Source organism: Antechinus flavipes, chromosome 3 (assembly GCF_016432865.1).
Source record: "Antechinus flavipes isolate AdamAnt ecotype Samford, QLD, Australia chromosome 3, AdamAnt_v2, whole genome shotgun sequence".
Classification (NCBI taxonomy): domain Eukaryota; kingdom Metazoa; phylum Chordata; class Mammalia; order Dasyuromorphia; family Dasyuridae; genus Antechinus; species Antechinus flavipes.
Window position 1 is genome coordinate 30,692,588 of NC_067400.1, and position 7,538 is coordinate 30,700,125.

The following is a 7,538-nucleotide window of genomic DNA, read 5'->3' on the forward strand; positions in this document are numbered from 1 at the left end:
CTCTGTCTCCGCTGACCTCTGGCATTTCGCTTAATCTGTTTGGATGAAGGTTCCATCATCTTCAAAGGGGAAAGATCACACTTGCGCTGTCTACATCATGGGCCTGTCACAAAGGTCCAATAAGGCAATACATGGGGAAATGACTGTAAGTTTAATATACTTTAGAAAATGTAAGCTATTATGTGAAGGAAGGCTAATTAGGAAAAAAAAGGTGTGTGTGTGTGTGTGTGTGCGCGCGCGCACGTGCGCGTGCAAGTAAAACCTTTTCACATAAGGAACAAGGTATGTATTTGTACCTGTGCACTATCCAAAGAGGCCTCTGATAGATCCCTCCACTTGTTCAAGGATCCTTCAATACTGGCCTTCATGTTGCCCCAGACATTCCACCTCCTGGTAGTCTCTTTAGTCTTCCCTCCTCAACTCGTCCTCTTGGTTGCCTTTAAGACTCAACTCAAATCCCTGACTGTTGAGAGACCTTTCCTCCTTTTCTCCCCTCTCATCAGTATTAGTGCTTTCCCTCCAAGATTAACTTCCATTTACTCTATATCCATGTATTATGAATTTTGAGATTTGCATGTTGTCTCTCTGCTTAGAATGGGAGCATCTTAAGGGTAAATGAACTGAAATCACTTTGGTATTTTTTATGACCGAAATAACAAGACTAATATACTTCAAGCCAAGCTTGAAGGAGCGTTATCTAGTCTTGAATTTCAGTGCCCAGCTTTGTGTTCCCTAATAAGGGATGGAGACACTGATAGGGGCTGAACAAGTGATTTCCTTGAGATAGGCAACTTCCAGAGATAGAAATGACTTTACCACTGCAAGTCAGCACCATTTCTTCAACTTTAAGTCTTAGAGCTAAGCGACTTGTGTACTTCCAGCGACCGTGTAAGAGTGGATTAGCCAGTTCTTGCTGGCAAGGTCAGCTCTCTATCCTCCCAGGCCAGTTATGTCTTCATTCTCCGGGCCTCCAGACTTTTCCAAGCCCCCAAAGGTACCACCCTTCTTTCCTCTCATTAACTTTTATTAGATTATACATCCTTCATTGTTATAGCACGTGCTTAGCACGATGCCTGGCATATAGTGCTTAATAAATGCCTTTTGACTACTTTAGCACTTTGCCTAGTATTTAATAAATGCTTATTGATCACCTTTTACCAGATGCGAACATTCACTTAGATTGACCCGATCTTTCCTTTTTTTTACTTGAGCAGTCCAATTCTGCTTGAGAGAGGGGGGTGGAGTTTAATTCGAGATTGTGTTAGTCTTGTTAGTGTCATTTATATTCCTCCACTCATCCTGATCTATGACCATTGGATCCACGTGTCTCTGTAAAGGAAAGTGAGGCTGGTGACCTTGCCCAGCCCTCCCTCACTTCAATCCAATTCACTTGCATGTCATGGCATCTCCTCCTGATGTCATGATCTTTTTCCAGACCAAAAGACAAGCAACATAATTCATGAAGCATTAAACTATTACTCAAGTCGCCCTACTAGGATACTTCAATTCAACAAACACTTGTTTAAATGCTGAAATAGTCCCTACCCTCAGGGAGCTTGTATGGCTATCATTATAATCATAATCACGACAAAACAAATTACACCAGTAACTTCGGATGGCTCCATATACTGCTAAGTGCCTCATAAATATTCATTGCTAGAAAAATCTCACCTTTCATGCTGTTGGACAAAACTGGTAAATTTCTCATCTTATTTTAAGGTCACTCATTAACACTTCATTACTGTGACTTACTCTTCTCCCTATGGAAAACAAAACCTCTAGGGAATGAAGAAGTATTTTTGAATATTTTATGATGCTGATGTTTTGCTGGAGAGGCAGTGTGATAGATATATAGTGGCTCTCAGAACAGGATAATCTGGGTTCAAGTTCTTGCTACATGTATAAACTGCCCCAGGGCAAAGCCTTTCTTTCACCTTGCAGTGGTCCCTAGTAATTTTCAAAACTAAATTGTGGAAAAGGGGCTGATGGCCTTTGGAAGAAGTTTCCATGCTGGGACTTGTTCACATTGATGAAATCACAGCCCTGGACCAAAAAAAATTAGGTTTAACTCCAACTGCTTACCAATAAGATAGTTCTCTGGTAAGTCTTCTGTTAGGCAACTGCCAACATGAGATAACCTTCAAAAGAAAAAATTGGAAATAATAAAAGAGTAGAATATGTCAATGCTTTCTCCTGATCTTAGGATCTTCTTGCTCTAGCTGGAGCTGTCATCCTTACTCTGATCAGGCAGCCTTCTGTGTCTTCAGGCTTACTCACCCCAATCTGGTTCACCGTTTCCCAGGTTCCTTTATATCTTTTGGAATATACACTTATTTTCAGTCAGTTCCCATATGTCCTCTAACTTTATTAACAATCTCCTTTCTATTTCTTGGTTCAATGGGAATGTTGAATTTTCTCTCTTCCTATCTTTATTCCACTTTTTTCCTATCTTTGGGCCTGCCATCATTCACTTCTCCTTACCTCTATTCCACTGTCTTTGGGGATGGTGATATTCATGTTGACAATTCCCAAGCTTCAGTCCTTGATATATGTTGGAGAGTAAACCTAGAGACAGGTGATGTGCATTTCATCATCTTCTACTCCTTAAACCTTTCAGCAACATCATCTGCTCAGTCCCTTTCATTACAGGGGTAAAGATATTTCTATTTTTCTCTAAAATTAATTCCTTTACTATGACCTGGATTCTATCATCTCATTCCTCCAGGACATTGTTTTATTAGTCTTTCCTTCCCTTTCTCTTTTGCCTTTCCACTTTCCTTCCCAGTATTTCTCTTCCTACTTCCCTTCCATCTTCCACCCTTTCTCCTTCCTATCTTCCCACCTCTTTACCCAATTTGTTCTGTCTAGAAATATGCACAAATTAAAAATGAAAACAAAAGATCTCTCCATTGAACAACATCCAGATGCTTTCCATCTCTTCTCCATTGCTAGACTTTGAAAGACATTTTCTACTCTAAATGCAGCCACTTCTTCACCACTCATTTTCTCTTTAATGCCTTTAAATTGCCTTCCATGCCCATTACTCCACTGGAATTGCTCTTTCCAAGGTAATGGTTGGATTCCTCTCGGTTTTGTTTGAGTCCTCAGCAATATGGCAGAGTAGTGTTGCACTTGGAGTCAAAATGGACAGGGGTCAGGTCCCACTCTCAGACATTTGCTACCGGAGCAAGAGAACATGAAGAAATTATTTAACCTCCAACCTCCCTGGACATCATCCTCTTCTGTAAAAAGAAAAGGTTGAATCAGATGATCTCTGAAGTCCTTTTGCAGTGCCTAGCACACAGTAGGAACTTATTAAATGTTTATTTCCTCCCTTCCTCCCTTCCTTTCTCTGTGTCTGATTCAGTGATCCACCTTGACATCTGGATTTCTTGACACTTACCCTCTCCTTCTAGATGCTCTTTTCTCCTTTGGCATTCTTTTAATTATCTGATGCTCCTTCTGCCTCTTCTTTGCTGTCTTTTCATCTTCTAGCCCCTTAAGATAAGTGTCAGCCAAGGACAATCTTGAGGCTCTTTTTTTTTTTTTCCCCCCCCTCTCATTTTCTTCCCTGTCAATGTTTTCAGTAGACTCATACAAATTAGCCGCTTTCTTGGTCTCAACCCATAGAGTCAAGACTCCAATAGAGAAATGATCCCTGCTGAAGGTATATTGACTTAGAAAACCACAAGTTAACACGAGCTATTGTGTATTTTTATTTATTTCATTAAACGTTTCCCCATTAAATTTTAATCTGGTTCAGGCCACTTGAGAATTTTGCTGGCTGCCCAGTCTGTGGGCTGTGTTCCACACTGCTAGCAACTTTCATCTTTGTATCAACTGACTCCCAAATCTCCCTTAATCCTGGTCTCTCAGCACTCCAGAACCTACATTTGTAATTCCTATGGGACACTCCCACTTACATGTCCCATTGCATTTCAAACTCAAGATCATTATCTTTTCCTAGAAGCCCTTTCCTACTTCTGACTTCCCTATTTCCATCTGGGCCAGTGTCATTCACCTTATCTCCTATTATCTGAAGTTTCAGTCTTGCATTGGATATTTCCCTGCTCCAAATAGGATATGTGGAATGTAGAGTGGGAAGGCTTCATCCAGTCCAGTCTCATTTTTAAGAGAAGGAAACTAGTCCAGAAAAGTGAAGTGATTTGCCTAAATTCCCCTGGGTTTCACATAGTGGAATTGGGATGAAAACTTGGATGCTCTGTCTCTAAATCCAAAAGCTTTCTTTCATTCCCCATATGTTCTTTCTAATTCAGTTAATTGCCAAGCTTTTCTATCTGGCCTCTGAAATCATCCTCACAACAATCTCTTCCTCTATCTTCTCATAGCTTCTACCCTCATTCCTACCTATGTGACTTATGGCAATAATTTTCCTGCCTTAATTCAACAACCATTGGTGCGAGACATTGTGCTAGGAATACAAAGGCAAAAATGAAATTTTTACTCTTTAGGAACTTAAAATTTCCAGTTTCTATCTTTAGACCACTCCTCAAATCACTGCCAAACTAATCTTCTGTGTGGATCTGGTAAGGTAAAAGTCTTAACTTTTTCCAGTGGCTTCCCATTATCTACCTAACAAACAGTGGTCTATCTCTTTTGCTTATTTTTCACATCCATCCACAGCTGGTTGCCACCTTTCCTTAACACGTTTATCATCTAGTCCTTTACATGTTCCTTTGATCACTGACTTAAATCTAACTTGGTCAGAGTGAGTGGATATATTGCTGTGGTGGGGCCAGCTATTTGGCACAGTGGATAGAGCACTGGGCTGGGAGTCAGGAAGAGTCATCTTTGTGAGTTCAAATTTAGCCTCAGACACTAATTGTGTGATCCTGGGCTAGTCACTCAACCCTTTTTGTCTCACTTTCCTCATCTATAAAATAAGCAGGAAAAGATGGCAGACCACTCCTATATCTTTGCCCCAAAATAGGGGCAGCTAGATGGCACAGTGGATAGAGCACCAGCCCTGGAGTCAGGAAGACCTGAGTTCAAATCTAGTCTCAAATGCGTAATACTTGCTACTAGCTGTGTGACCCTGGGCAAGTCACTTAACCCCAATCGACTCACAAAAAACCCCAAAACAAAATAAAAAAGAAAATCCCAAAATAGTGATACAAAGTCAGACATTATTGAACAAAGCCAACATATTGCAGTAATAATTTTTTCTCTATGATTATTTTGCATATAATATATTAACATTATTGAATTATATATTATATTAATATATAATATGTATAACATTACATATATTATATCTATTATTTTGCATCAATATTCAATGATGCAACTGGTCTTTAAAATTTGAGGTTTGGGGCTTTAGGACCATATTTATCACATAAAAGAGACAGTTTTCTTCTTTCTGAATTGGTGAGAATGATATTCGTAGAACATATTTGCTCTTTGTAAATGCCTCTGGATTAGGGATCTTATTTTCTTTGATAATTCAATTAATTTTTTTGACATTGCATGTATAATTCTTATTCCTTAAAATTTGATTTTTTAAAAATAATTTTGCTGATTTCCTTTCAATTTTTAGTTTTTCTAGTACATAATTGAACATAGTCACTTGTGAGAAGTCTCAGTTTCTGTTGTATATTGAGCCTATTTTTTTACTTTGACAAGTTTAATTTTCACCTTTATTTCCTTAATTTTTAAGATTTCTTTTGTATTTTGGGGATAATTTTATTTTCTAGTTTAAAAAAAATTCATACTAACTTCCTTAATCTTCTGTTTTGTTAAAATGTGTCTTCTGAGAGACATTTTCCTCTAAGGACTGCTTTAACTCAATCACTGAAATTTTGATATGTTATCTCATTTTTTCCAATATAATCATTATTTTCACGATTTGTCTTTAGACCTACCTATTATTTATTCCAATTATATCTGTATTTTTTTGCTTAAGTTTCTTTTAGTCATTCTTTTTTTTTATTGTGTTAAGGATTATAAGGGATGTTGATTATTTTTGCATATTTACATTTATAGTGTTTAAGATTTCTTATGCTTCAGCACATGATCACTTTTGGTTAAAGTTCCCTATGATACTTTATTCTTTATTTCAGAATTCTCCAAGTCTTTCATGTCATTCCCCATTATCTCCAAGAAACTGTATATTTCTTTCTTGTTTACTTTTCTACTGGATATACTTAGCTCTAAGCGAGGAATATTAAAATCTCTTATAATTACTGTGTTACTCTTAGTATCTGTTAGGAATTTGACTAGATTTTCCTTTAGGAATTTACACTATACCATTTAATGCATATGAAGGATCCCCAAAAGACTACCCTGTGGTAAACCTTTGGGAAAACAAGGACAAGAGATTTCACAGGAAGGGCAGGTATGGATGGATTGAGAGCTGCATTCATTCACATTAGCAAAATCACAAATCCATTGGAGACTTTCGAGTAATGAAATTTTTTCAATGTGTGTGGCTTATTGTCTATAATTTCTTGTATTTTTTGTTTTTAAATGATTTAATGAAATTCTTTTATATTATTGTCAAGTCCTATTGACTTCCTTCCCCTCTGCAACAGAGCCCTTCTTTGTAACAAATATGAATAGTCAAGTCAAAAAAATTAACATATTGTCCATGTCTTTCTTTTCTATTTGTACCCTCAGAGCTTTATGCTGTGCTCATAGCAAGTGCTTATTAAGTGTTTTATTCATTCATTGTCCTTGTCATCTGTCCATGTCATACCTCTGGTTCACCAGCTTTGCCAAAGGGCAGGAAGCATCCTTTCCAATTAGGCTGCTGAAATCATAATTACTTGCTTGCATCTATTAGAGTTTTCAAGCCTTTTGGTATTATTTTCCTTTACATTATTATGGACATAATATAAATTATTTTTCTGGTTTTATTTCCTTCTGCTTCAGTTCACACAGGTCTGCCTAAGTCTATTGGAATTTTCCATATCTGAGATTTCTTGCAGTAGAATTATAGTCCAACTAATGAAAACGATATAATTTGTTCAACCATTCCCTAAATGATGGGCATCCATTTTGTTTGTAGATCTTTGTGGCTGTCATTCTTTTTGTCTGTCTTTCATGTCCTTGGTATATATATATAGCAGGTAGTGATATTGCTAAGTCATATGCTATGGACATTTTAGTGATTTTTGTGTGTGTAATTTCAAGGCATTTTTCAGAATAATTGGACCAGTTCTATAGTGTAATTTCCCCTTTGGTTTCTTTTGACAATTTTTATTGTTGCCGTATCTGAAATTATGATGCAATTCCTACTTTTTCAAATTGCCTGAAGCATAATACATTTCCTCCCAGCTCCTCATTTTTATTCTGTATGTTTTGAAATAGATTTTTGTTATCTCTTTTGTTTTCAAGTCACCTAGATTTTCCTCAGCATTCCTACCCCATAGGCTCTCAGAAAGCTATCCATGATAACAAATACTTTTTTTTAAGAGAAAAAAGAAAAAGAGGAAGAAAAAAAGTTTCAGGAAAACCAATTAATACATAAAAATAATTTTTAAAATTTGGCTTGATATGCCTTCTTCTACACTCGTTGT